We start from the raw sequence: 13,918 nt of genomic DNA on the forward strand, positions 1-13,918 counted from the left end.
TGCGCTTTGTTTGTGCGAACGCATTCGCAGTTGGAATAATTGAAATCATATTTGAACGACGCAGCGCTAACAGTTAGCATGTTTGCAGCAGGTCTCATGAACGAAGAGTAAAAAAATTCATAAAACCCTCACAAACTGTTGCTAAATTTATTTACAAGTACGTGTGTGTGTTGAGTTGGTATACAGCATTGTTGGAGATGTTTTTTTTTTGTTTTTGTTGGAATGTACAATTTATTTCATTTGGCTAACAATTTATTTCCCACAGTTGCACACCACTGCCAGTAGCATCGATATCTGTAAGTCCTTACAGCAAATTGATGCATCATACTTTTGGGAAATAAAAATTTGCAAGCGAATTCAAAATTTGCTGAAGTCGGCATAACTTGTTCGGTGCGTGTCTAAAAGTCAGAAATGCCATTTCCGTGCATCCATTTAAATATTTTTGGATTATTGTTTGTTTGTTTAGTGTGCTAAGGGAAACAACAAGCTTAATTTTATATTTTCCAGTTTTCAATATTTGACAAAGAACAATTTCAATTTGGTAAAAGCAACCAATTACAAGCTCGTTAACTTTAAACCGAGTGCCTCCGTGCGAAGGTTTTCTTTTTCAGTACTTTCGGTGAGTGAAGTGAACGAATATATCGATAGATGTTTATATTAGAAATTATTATGTAGAGTACTGCTCCGAAGATCATTCTTTTGTAAGATCTTTGAGCTTTCATCTTTAGTTTCTTAGAGGCGTCGTTATATAAATATAGTAGACTATTCTTCACTTTTAATTACATTCATGCGGTACTTTAATGAATTTTTGCCTTATACAATATAAATGAGATATGAATTTCGTAAGTTTTATTGATTTTTTTTAAGCAAAATTTGTATGTAGGACTACGCTGGTTTCATTCAGGTATTGCATTTAGCTTAGACCTAAAAAGTTTCCGCAGTCGCCTGTAAGTCGTAGCTGACATAGCTTCTTCAGGGCCCCCTTTGTTATTTAAAAAATATTAATACAACTTTACAATATTCAATTCAAGAGAAAAAACTCATTTCATATAATTTCATATAATTTATTTCAATAAAGTTGTAAAGAGAGTCTGTTCAAAATTAGTTATAGGAAAACTCTAGAGAAATTTGGTTGTAATTGGGCCCTGGTAGGTACCTTTTAACCGGCATTTTTAGCGATCATCACCCCGTGCTTCAGAATCAACAGATAAAAATGGCCAAGAATATTGAAAAAGTTTGTTAATTTTCTTCATTGGTGGTCCTCTTGTGTGACGGTCATAATACAGAAAGTTCTATGATAGTTTTAGATTTTGTTTTTCAAAAATGAGGTTATGGTACAACGGGGTTTGCTAACGGTTTTTGAAATATTTGTTTCATATGAACAATTAATTAACAATGATACAAGTAAAGAAGGACCAAGTTTAGATGTAACCGAACATTTTACTATATATGTACTCTTGCAAGGAGCAAAGCCGTCTGAATACTTTCAGGTATTGGCAAAATTAAAATATGCAGTGAAAGGGTGAAACTACAGTGTTCGAAAAATTGGTATTATATTAACTTATTTTCAATGTCATAGAGTCGTTTAACTTCATTACAATGTTTTACTTCCCGTCAGCAAAAATTATACTAAAACTATGCGAAATGGAAGAGTTGACTGCATTGATATATCTGATCAGAAGTTTTGAGAACTAATTTGCAAAAAAATGTTTAAATATATACATCTAAACATATATATGGAGTAAAGTCAGCCAGACGTTTAGCAATCCTGAATATCAGTTATATGAGGGCAAAGGCAAGTTTTCGCTCAATTTTATCTTTCTTAAGCATAGGGATACACTGCTATGAGTAAAACACGCTCACTTATTTTCATTGAGATAACTCACATGTTGCCGATATATGCGTTATAAAGCCTCCCGGAAGTTCGAAAATCTTTATGTTATATACCATAAATGGGAGCTCGGGGAAGTAATAACCCGATTCAACCCATTTTTGCTGCACAGACATATCATTGTCAGGAGCGGATTCTCTGTGAATTTCAATTATAAATCTGACACTGACGATGAAAGGTCAACTATAAGTATAAGAGTCCAAATATTCCGTATCCAGGGGTTTGAACATTTTTAACTGGATTTTAATTATTTTGGTCATAAAGTGACACACTTTAAAGGCATCATTCAAGAAAACTTTTATTAGTTACTTTTTTATTTTTAAAAATTTGTGGTCCACAAGTCTCCCTCGCTAATACTATCCGTTGTGCTAAAATACAGTTTTATTTTAATTTGATGCTTAGTTAGATGCCATTTTGGTTGGTACGTTGAATGGCGTCTTATGGGCGATTCAGTGGTCCGACTAGGTCCATTTACAAACTCATCCTAACTTTTTTGTCGAGGGACACGTGCACCAAGTTTCATTAAGATATCTTATTTTTACTCAAGTTATCGCATGCACAGACAGGCAGACGGACAAACCGACAAACGGACAGTCACTAGAATTTCAACTCTTCGTCTTATCCTAATCATTTGTATGTATATAAAAAAATCGATTGTCTTTAGGCGATACAAACAACCGCTACTTAAACAAAACTGTTATATTCTCTAGCAACATTTTGCAAGAGTATGATAAAACATTTTGAGTGTACATATTCATACATTTAGCACGCTACTGTAGCAACTCATTCACCGAATTTCTTTGGAGAGCTTTAACGACGGCTACAACTATTTATCATAGACACTGTAATCACGCCGCCGTCATTCATCAAATACTTTACCGCTTGTATTGTCATGCACATACATATGTAACCATTTGTGCCGCACTGCACATGAGTATATACGTACGCAACACGCCCCGCCTGTTCTTGAGCAGCACTTGTAACCCTTTTCCCATTATTTTCTAATGTTAAACCTTTCAAATGAATTTTACCTGATTTTGTTGTTGGTTTTCTTTTTGAGACTCATCATATTTTCGCTTTCGAAATTATTTAAATCTATTTTTGATTGGTTTCCGTCATACCACCCAAGTACTGCCAAGCAACGCGGCGCGTCTGCAATTGTTGCAACATCAGCAGAGAGCGGAAGATGCTGAAGCGTTGATTGCGGCTACTAAGTACACACCAACACAAGCACATGTGCTTGTAAGCAGTCAATTAGTTATGATGTCTCATTTAAACCGTTTCCTAATTTTCTTCCTAACACGCACCGCGCATCGCCCCTCTGAGCCTCAGGTCGCCTACTTGTCGATTCATTAGCCGCATTGTTGGGGAAAGGCAAGCGCTGCTCTTAATTGCTTTTAGGCCTATTTTTGCTCCGTCAACCGGTCTCTTATCGCGTGTTCTCTATTTCAATCTTATTTCGCTCATTTCTTGTATTTATTTCATGGGTTTGTTGCTTGAGTCTTTTGTTGGTTGCCTTTGTGGCAGGTCAGTGCCATGCGGCTGCTGCTTTTTATGCTCACATAGCCGACCATAAATATGCTTTTAATTTTATTGTTGGAAGTATTTCTCTTTAATGCTCATTTGTGAAATTTCGGTAATTGAAAACATGACAAGCAAATAAAATTAAGTTGATTTATTGCATGTTACTTTCAAGTAGGCCTAAAGCTACTTTACCTGTGTAAGTGATACGTGTGTGGGCATAGGTGTAAATTAATTTTGAGGTTAATCAACGCTGAAATTATATTTATTATTTTGACCCTTTTTGGTTTTGGTGCCAATTAAGATGTCGGTCATCGATTTTAGGCTGCTATGTTTGCATTGTTAATACACTCAACGGTAAACACATCGACATCCGCTCCTATATCTAATAGAGAAAAAACCTTGTACATGTGAAATAAACTACTATCTCAGAACAGCCGTCTATAACGGATTTCATATGCATTCATACAATCCGAATTCATTCTGGAATCTGAACCAAAAATGCCACGATAAGTTGGATCGGAAGATTTCAATTATTTAATAAGAGACTTACACCTATCAAAAAAAAAAAAAAACAAGACATTGGCATCGCGGTTAAGTAATGGAATGAAGTGGATGCCTCCAGCGCGTATTAAATTGGGGCTTATTAAGCAGTTTGTAAAAACTGTAAATCATGAGCACGAAGCTTTCAAATATTTGAAAAAATTTGTTGCAAGGCTTTCAGAGGCGAAAACCAAGGCTGAAATCTTCGAAGGCCCTCAAATGAAAAAAATTATGGATCATGATATTTTCCCAAGTATCTTAGTAATGAGAGTCCTGAAACATTTTTAAGGCAGTAGTGCATGGTTTCCTTGGGACCAAAAGACTGGCGACCATAACAAACTGATCACTGACATGATTACGAATTTCTCCATCTCTCGATATAGTATGTCTCTAAAGATGTATATGTTACATTCTGAGAAGAGAAAATAGACATTGGGGCCACATTTGGAGAATACGATCAATGCGGAAGCAATTCGAAACCAAATTCATGAAATTTTAACATCGTTTTCATTGATTTGTGACACGGTGCGTTGTCTTCATGAAACACCACTTACTTTTTCTCAAAATGGGGCCGTCTTTCGCAATTTTTTCTTTCAAATGCTCTAATGGTGCAATGTAATACTTGCTGTTAATGTTTTTTCCATTTCGAAGATAGTTGACGAATATTATGCCGCATGTATGCCAAAATACTGATGCCATATCTTTGCCAGCCGACTTTTGCGGCTTTCCATGTTTTGGGGTTGGTCCATCACGTGCAGTCTACTCGGCTAAGCGTCGATTGGACGTCGGTGTGAGATAATGGAGCACTGTTTGATCGATTGCCACATATTGCCACAAAAACTCTATTTCATTACGATTAAAGAGCTTCAAACATTCCTCAGAATCATCAATTCTGTTTTGTATTTGGTGATTTGTGATGTTGCGCAGCACCCATTTTGCACCGAGTTTTCGCATACCTAAATATTCAATAAGAATATATCCAATACATTCCTTTGGTAAAGTGTATCTGAAATGATTTTGGAGACTTTTTTGATATTCGGTCGTCTATAACATCCTCTTTAGGGCGTCCTCGGTGCCCATTTCGGCTCGTTGAAACTTAGCTAACCACTTTTCAATAGTTTATTTCCCTGGTGCAGTGTCCAGATAGTCTTGAGCAATCCAAACCTTACCTTCAACATAATTTTCCCCAATAAAATTAACGCTTTATTAACACGTGAAATTCCTTTTGATCCAAACCCAAAACCAGTTGCTTCGCTCAAAATGCTATATCTCATAAAGTAATAGTTCGATAGCTGTCAAGCTGTAGGGACTCACTAAGAATCATATGGATTTAATATTAGCAGTAACATCAATGTATCAGCCTACGAACTTTTCGTCCAAAAATCAAAAATTACTGTAAAAAAAATCAAAAATTGACATAAAGTGAAATTTTACCCAATTTTTTTTCGATTTTATTTTTGGAAAATTTAATTTTTCATCATTTCAAACAACGGGTACATCGGAGAATCCTAAACAAAACATGCAGGAAAATTGGATAGTTATCAGGTGGGTTACCGTGTAATAACTCAAGCAAATCTAGAGGAGTTATTTGGAGAAAAACGCAATGAAAGATGAACCGATTGCTTATACTGATTATTGGCAGCTACATTTAAAAAACTGTAACTCTTAAAATATTAAAAATATCAATTTTCAGTTGGGGTACTCACAACCTCTCATAAAGCATCCTAAAGTCATAAAATTATAAATTTTTACACTTGTTTAAAAAAATTGTTGTTGGATTACATACAAAAATGAGTTTACACAATTAGAATTTTCAATGATATGTTTTCGAATCGTTATAAATTGTAACTTTATGTGACTATATGAAACCCCTAAGTATGTTATTTTTAAAATGAAAAATATTATTTTCCCTTTTTCTACTAATTTAATAATATTTTATGTGCCTTAAGGTGTAATTATATTTTAATAAACTTTAGTAGTTCATGGGCTTTATACATATATGCAACAGTTACGGGTACAGGGCCTAACATGTTTTTCAAAAAATTTAAAACTTCATGATCCAAATATGAGTTTTATAACAGCCGTCTTCGATTCGCTATTCCTCCGCTTGCCGCTCCTCTTTTGTGACAAAAATTATATGTATGTAAAAGCAACTACAAAGTTATCGAGTTCGCGAGAGTCGTGTCAAGCAGTCATATAAATTTTGTTCAATATTGTTTGGCATTTCATCGTGGAAAGACTTACGTCTGAACAACTTTTACAAATCGTTCAACTTTATTACGAAAATTCACATTCTGCAAAGAATGTGTTTCGCGCGCATCGCTCAACTTTTGGTACTATTCGCAACACCATCACCCATCTTGAGATCCAGCATTCATTATTGGATAATATTCTACCGAACAGACCACGTGACCGTGAAGAACCGATTCGGCGCCGTCCCCAGCAACTCAGTCTGAAGCATTTTACATTGAGACCTTAAGTTAAGAACTGAAACCGCTATTGAAAAATTTCAAGCCGAGTTATTTTCAGCGAAATGTCTCGGCGACAGTTGATTTCAAAAAGACGGCTCCACTTCCCCACTCGCATTAATCAATGGATTTATTGAGAGAACACTTCTGTGAGCTGATAATTTCCCTTTTTGGGCGGTCGATTGGCCACCAAGATCGTGTGATATTACACTGTTAGACTTTTTTCAGCGGGCATATGTAAAGTCTAAAGTCTATGCAGATAATCACGCGTGTCATGCGCCAGTTGCCAGTTGAAATGTTCAAACGAGTCTTCGAAAATTGGACTCAACGGATGGACCATCTATATGTAGCCCTGGCCAATAATTGAAAGAGATAATCAGCAAAATATAAATGCGAAAAAATGTTCTTTCGAATGATAATAAATATTTGCCATTTAATTTTAATTTTTTATGTTTTTTCTTTAATAGGGAATCTCGAAATAAGACTTAAAATCAATTATAATAATTTATAGAAAACACAAATAAAAGGGATTACAACAACGTTTTTAAACCGAAAAAAAGAGTTTTCTACTAAGAATGAATTATAATAGTATTGCGCATGCGTCAGAAGAGAGATAATGCTGGTCATTTGTTTTAGTATCTGGTATTGTTTGCTCGAATCGAGAGTAACGCTTGGCGAGGCAGCTAATATGACTTTTGAATAAACACCTTTATGTGATCGTATCAGTGCACCTATTCCTTCTATTTGATCGCTTCTCGGTAAGCCAATATTAAAATTGCGTCTGCCTTTCTGACACAAAGAAGTCTCTCATGAAATAAATCAACTCCTTGAAGGCTGCTCATGGCATTTACTCTATGATTATAACAAAACTCGTAATTTACAATTAAACAATGCCAACAGAGATTCAAGTAGTGATTACTAACACCAAATATTTTTTCTACTTTATTAATTTATTCATGATAACACTCCTCTCGCGAAATTCAAGATCTCTTGATTTATTTCGGTAATAATACAAAATCAAACGAACACAAACACTTGTGTCTACACCACAACTTATCGCTAATGCAACAGCAAATGAATCCAACAGCATGGACGGAGAAAAAAATTGGTTTCGTAGTAATTGCGTACGCAAAATATTTCAACGCAATTGTGGTGCTGAAACAAATGCCGATGATTTGCGGCAGCAGGCATGTTGACCTTGACCGAAAGCCACGGCACGAGCAGGCTGTGCATGCGCAGCTGCGGTCAGCCCACTGCCGCTGCAGTTGGTCGGATATGGGTCAATGTTTTGGGGGCTGCAAATGCAGTATCACTTCACTGTTGGCCGCAGCGGATGCAGCTTTTTGATTACGACTGCAATTAATCAAGCGCAAATGCCATCAAGCATCCATACAAGCACACATATACAAACATACATGCGCACATAACAACGCAACAAGCCGAGCCAAGAGGAAATCAAATGAGAAAATACCGATGAGGGCATGCGCACGCAGGCAAAACACGCACCAACGCTGTGTTACCCCGCAAAACAAAAACAACAAGTTATATGTGAATTTATGTGCGTAACTAAAACACGCATCAGTAGTCTATTAGCTAAACAGTAATCGTATTATGCAAATTGCGTTGAAATTTCATGCGTGATTTTTGCCTCCGAAAAGCGGCGGCAGCGGCGCTACTTGTCAATATCCGTTTTATTACACTCTATTAATGTGTGAAAAGTGCCGACTGAGGCCGATGTTTGCTTCATCTTATGCGGCACCTAAAGTGACAGCTCGACAGCCACTTCTGTTGCCGATGTGTAGTGTCAATCAATCTCCACTTGGGTGGTAATTATGAAGACGTTTTACAATTCATTGAGACAAATGAGAAAAAAGCTATTAGGCTTACATATGTAAATTTTAAAATAAAATATGCAGGAATGCGTGAAATTTGTTGAAAGGCCTACACTTTTTATTTTGATTGAAGATGCATATTATTAGACTTTTATAACCTTTGATGATTTACAAGTGTGAAACTATTAAATTCATATATTTAAAGTCGAAAATAGATGTTTTGCCTAGCTTACATTGGAATAGGGCCTAGTTAGATTACCGTGGGCGTCTTGTGTTGTAGCACTGGACCCTGCGTGCACTTAACAGGCGCTGCTCGACGACCCGCTCCGGTGTGACTGCAAGGTTCTTTTGGCCTAGAGTAGATCACAGGATATCTTCTGAACTACTTGCTCCTAACAAAGTTTATCTTGATGCAATAGTTGGGGTTTTTACTGGTCACTGTCCAATTGGCATTCAAATGGTGAGGTTAAAAATCTTTACGGAGGCAAGTTGTCAAAGTTATGTGGAGGAGGATGACGTGGAAACATCCATACACTTTCTCCTTCCTTTTCCAGTCTTTGCAAGACTAAAGATGAAACATCTTGACATTCCTACCTTCCGCGAGCCAGGAGACATAGCCGAAACAGGCGTTAGCCGTCCCAACAAATTTGTTGGCGTTCAAATCTATTAAAGGGAAATTCGTGTTAGAATCATCCTCTAACCTTAACCCAACCTATAACACCAAGAAAGAAGCCGGAAACTGTTCGTTTTTGAGATATAAATCAGAAATTTTGACAACAAGCCTTTTTGGAGGGCCGGGCATCTCCTCGCCCAAAAAAGGGAAAAGTCCGACAAGACATAACAGCCGATTGGAAGTTGCACCACGACAATGCCCCGGCTCACACCGCCTTTCTTGTGAACAGCTACCTAACCAAGACGGGCATCCCAACACTTCCGCAGCTTACAGCCCAGATGTGGCCCCCGGTTTTTGTTTGTTTCCTTGCCTGAAAAGGCAAGGCTCTCACGGCTGTTTCGGAGAATGCCTTTCGTGACTTCTTCAATGCTTAGAAATCGCGCTGGCAGCGCTTCATCGACGCAAAAGGAGCCTATTTTGTAGTTTTTTTAAGAGTTGTAACGATTGGTTCAATCAAGTGTTTTAAATCGACTCAATCGTATTACTTTCCGGACAAATCCTATATTTGTATAAATCGGTATTTCCTCATAATCTATCGATAATTTAGCTTAGTACTAACGATATCATGACGAGTGTCATTTATAGTTTGGTATTTTAATTTTTTTAATTTCTATAAAACAAAATTGTTTGCGAGTTATTTTTGAATTATTAAAATAGGTATTAAGTTAAGTTTATTCTATAAGAAGTCCTTTGAGTTATATTGTTGTTTACCAATAAATAAATAATGAGAAACTTTCGACAAACTCACCATGACCATTACAGTTGGTCTGCAAAAGCTGTCTCCATAACTGGATTTAAGCTAAGTCATACACCAATAAGCTTTCATTGGTTTGTGTATTGAATATTTAGTGGTTTTGGTGCTGCCACACGTACAAAAGATGAAAAAGTTTGAGAATTAAACATTTATTTTAGTTAATAATTGGTTAAATAATAACAGACGACTTTGCGTAGGTGAAAACATTTACTTGGACAGCTACTAAAGTAGACTTACTTTAGAATTTGAAATTTTCGGATAGCACACTTGTCTTCTTCAAAATTTTTTCGTATATCTGCCTTTCAGGTGTACCACAAAGTGAAAAGGAAGTGTTGATGAGAATATATGGTAGGCACAGAGCTGGTATACCATATCCTACTTATACATACATATGTATATATTGGTAATGTACTGAGTAATAGTAAAGAATAATGGACTCGAAAATACAACCACAAAATTTAATATTTTCAATGAAGCTAATTTTACGCACTTCTCTGAAATTTATTGAAGTCTTTTTAAATCCATGCACGCCAAAAAATTTATATAAATATAGTAAATTTAAATAAGTGTACTATTGAATTTCCTTATGCCTTCACAGAGACACCCATTCAAACATATGGTTACGAATGCTTATAAATGAATATGAACATAAATAATCTGCCGCAAATGCCTACAAGTCTTACCCTATCCATAAAAGCTCTCTTACACACATATACATACATGTGTGTTTATGTGTGTATATGTAGCTGAAGCGTTGAAATTTTGAAGCACTGCACTTGACGCAACAATAATTTATGCAAATAAGCGTTATGCACAAAAGCTATAAGCATTTAAGAAATATCCATAAAAAATTCATTAAAAAATTTGTTTTGCATTTAAATGGGTTTTTGGGAATGAATGATGTGCCAAAGCGAAACAAAAACAAAAACAAAAACAAGTTTCATGCATCCCAAAGAAGCGATTATACATACACATGTGTATGTACAGGTTTTTAGTTGATTTTCTACAAAGAAGCGGCAGCTACTAGTTTTGAGTTGTAAAATTTGGTGAATAGCTGGGTTTTGGAAAATTAATTGTTCGAAACATGAAAAGAAACATAATTACAAAGGAAATCAAATTCTTAGGCAATCATCTCATACATTTGATGCTATAGGCATATCTTTAAATACATACATATTTACAAAGCATGCGAAACTGTATAATGTCTTTTGACGCCTCTGAAGAATAGCGGCTGATAAAGTTATTAACAATTTAATGATATGATTGATGTACTCAGCAGCGTGAATGTTGTTGTAGTTTTTGAAACACAAAAGCTGAATTTTTATTACGAGAAATCTATTGCAAGTGGAGAACAATACAACTGCGCCTATAAAAAAATACGTAACCGAATATAAATGAGTTTATGATAAACGAATTAGGGGACAATTAAGTTAAACAATGCATTTAAATATCTATAAATTAAATTAATTTCAATTAATTTTTTTTACATAAACTTAATAAGATAAATCGTTAACTTCGGTTGCACCAAAAACTACAAGTTAGTGGCGCGATTTGAACAATTTCTTCGGGCACTACATCGTTGCCTTGGACAATAAACCAAGAATTCGTGAAGATACCTTGGCAAATGAAAAAGCTTTCCACACAATCACTTTATTCTGTCCGTACACTTGGTATGTCAGGTAATACAAACATGCACTATGCTATACTAATATAATAAGACACATTTCGAAATCCTACTGTTTTGAAATATGAAAATTGGTCTGAAATTTTTACTTAATTTCTTTCTGGGATGTCGAAAAGCAAAGATCTTGATATAGAATAAATATTTTTAGTCGTTTCATAATTGTGAAGCATTTTGTAAGGTGAGTTCAGTTTGGCCTGTGTGAAATAATAAGGACATGAAAGTTGACTAAATTATTTCTAATATTGTAGATTTAAAACATTTATAATCAGTAAAGATATTATGAATATGATGAAATATAATTATATGTAAAACGAGTAACGAAATATTATTGTTTAGTGAATATAAATGGGCAGTGGACGGCACTGTAACTTTCAGCTTCGAGAACAAATGAAACGCACTCAAAAAATTAAATTTTCGTACTAAATTCTCAAAGAAAATTGAAGAAAATGCAACAAAATATAAAACGCAAAAGGAAACATTCCACCAACCATGCAAAAATATGTAGAAATATTTGTGAAAGAAACCATTTCCATCTTCAAACGCCATAATACTCGATTTTTCTCTAAACGTTGATATTTCCAACATTCGCAAAAAGTTCAATGCGATTAATAATGGAAAACAACCGAGGAGAGTACCTTATCTGTCAAAATAAAATGTTTCCAAACGGCTACTTTTTGCTGAAAAGGGTGCCATCTGGCCAGTGGAAAAATTACTAAATACAGATGAGTCTAAATATGATATGTTTTATCCTCACTGTCATGCAAAACATGTTCAAAGACCAATAAACAACGCTTGCAAACCACAATACACAATTAAAATCTTCCAACATGGATAAAGATCCTTCATAGTATAGGAATGCTTTTCCTATCATAGTATAGGTTTGATATAACAGATTGAGAAAACAATGACAAGAGCTTTATTTAAGCCGCACATAATATGCTGCATCGATTTGGCGACATGGTTTTGTACCCGTGGTTCTCCGATTTTGACGAAACTTTAGAATATCATAATATAGACCAAAATAAGAATATCTGTAAACTTTTTTTAGTGGGCGCCGCATAATATGCTGCATCGATGGGTGTTCCAGCAAGACAATCACAGGAAACATATATAAAAGTTGGTAAAAAAGGTTATGAGATAAAAACATTAGCACTTTAATCGGCACTGCTCAATCGCTCTATTTAAAATCTCATTGAGATTTTTTGGCGAGAGTTGAAAGTGGCTTTGAGGGGTATAAAACCAATAAAATAAAATAGTCTTCTAGTCACTGGTAAGGGAAATTTAGGAAGTACAGAAAGCTATTCTCTAGGCAACATGCCAAAAATTGGTTGAATGAAGCATAGATTCATCCAATTCGGTTTGATATACGACCGTTATATACGTACATAACAAAAGCTTAGATGGTTACGTTCTCAGCGGCATCATTTTTGAAGAAATATAGACCGATGATTCCACATAATAAATAATCAAAATACATAAACAATCAAGTAATGTTAAGAAACCATGTATAATTAAACTTTCTTTTCAATAGAACTTCAATTTTTGCAAATGACCCTATTTTTCACAGCATAATATGAAAAAGTGGAGTAAAGTATAATATTAGATACAAAACTACTCCCCTACGCCGAAACGTGGGAACACACCTTACTTTCATCTGCGTCTGCTCTTGGCCCTTTCTTACATGGTTCAGCTTTTTTTTATAATTTAAACCAATATTTTAACAAATTATCACTTTTCATTACATAACCCTTACTAATAGTCTATTTCTATCAAATTAGCCCTCATCCAATCAAAAGCTTTTGGCAGATAAATATTACAACGCTAATTGAGCGGCACTGAGACCAAAGGCTAAAACTTGAAAAAACTTGATTATCGCCAAAATGATTTTTTAGTTTATTTGAAAATGAAATTTGGATTCCAGCAAAAATGAAAGTAATATCAGACCAACAAATCATTTCTTGTAATTCCAATTTCTTCAAACAAAAAGGTAGTCAATAAAACAACTAAAAATAAATAAAAATAAACACAGCTGCGGACATAGCTTTTACGTACGATTGAGAGGTAAATAAATAGCCCAAAGGAGCAATTTTTTCATTCAGTGGCTGAATTCGCTTGCCGAACAAATATATAAATAAAAGTCAAATAAAAACTAACGATCATAATTTGAGTAAATGGAAGTATTTAATAAAACCACAATATTACAACTGAGGGAAATGCCTTCATACCATAAATACAAGTACATATGTTTGCTATTCATTCAAAACCGTGTTAACTTGAGTACTCAAATCCCTCACTTACATAATTAAGTTATTCTTGTTTTTATAGTATTTTGGTGTGTCTCTGAATCATTTGAGCTGCTGTGCTCATTCAACTATCGACTTTTGACAAACAATAAGTAATAAATTTTCTAAAAACAATTAATTTTAGTTTTTTTGGGCTTTTGTTTACATTTTTATTTTCAAAAGCCATTGTGTGGGCGCTTTTTTGGTGTTGTTGGCTTACTCCAATATATACCGTTTGAATGCGAATACTTCTCCTTATTTTTTGGGCTT

The sequence above is a fragment of the Bactrocera neohumeralis genome, chromosome 2 (genome assembly GCF_024586455.1).
Source record: "Bactrocera neohumeralis isolate Rockhampton chromosome 2, APGP_CSIRO_Bneo_wtdbg2-racon-allhic-juicebox.fasta_v2, whole genome shotgun sequence".
NCBI lineage: Eukaryota > Metazoa > Arthropoda > Insecta > Diptera > Tephritidae > Bactrocera > Bactrocera neohumeralis.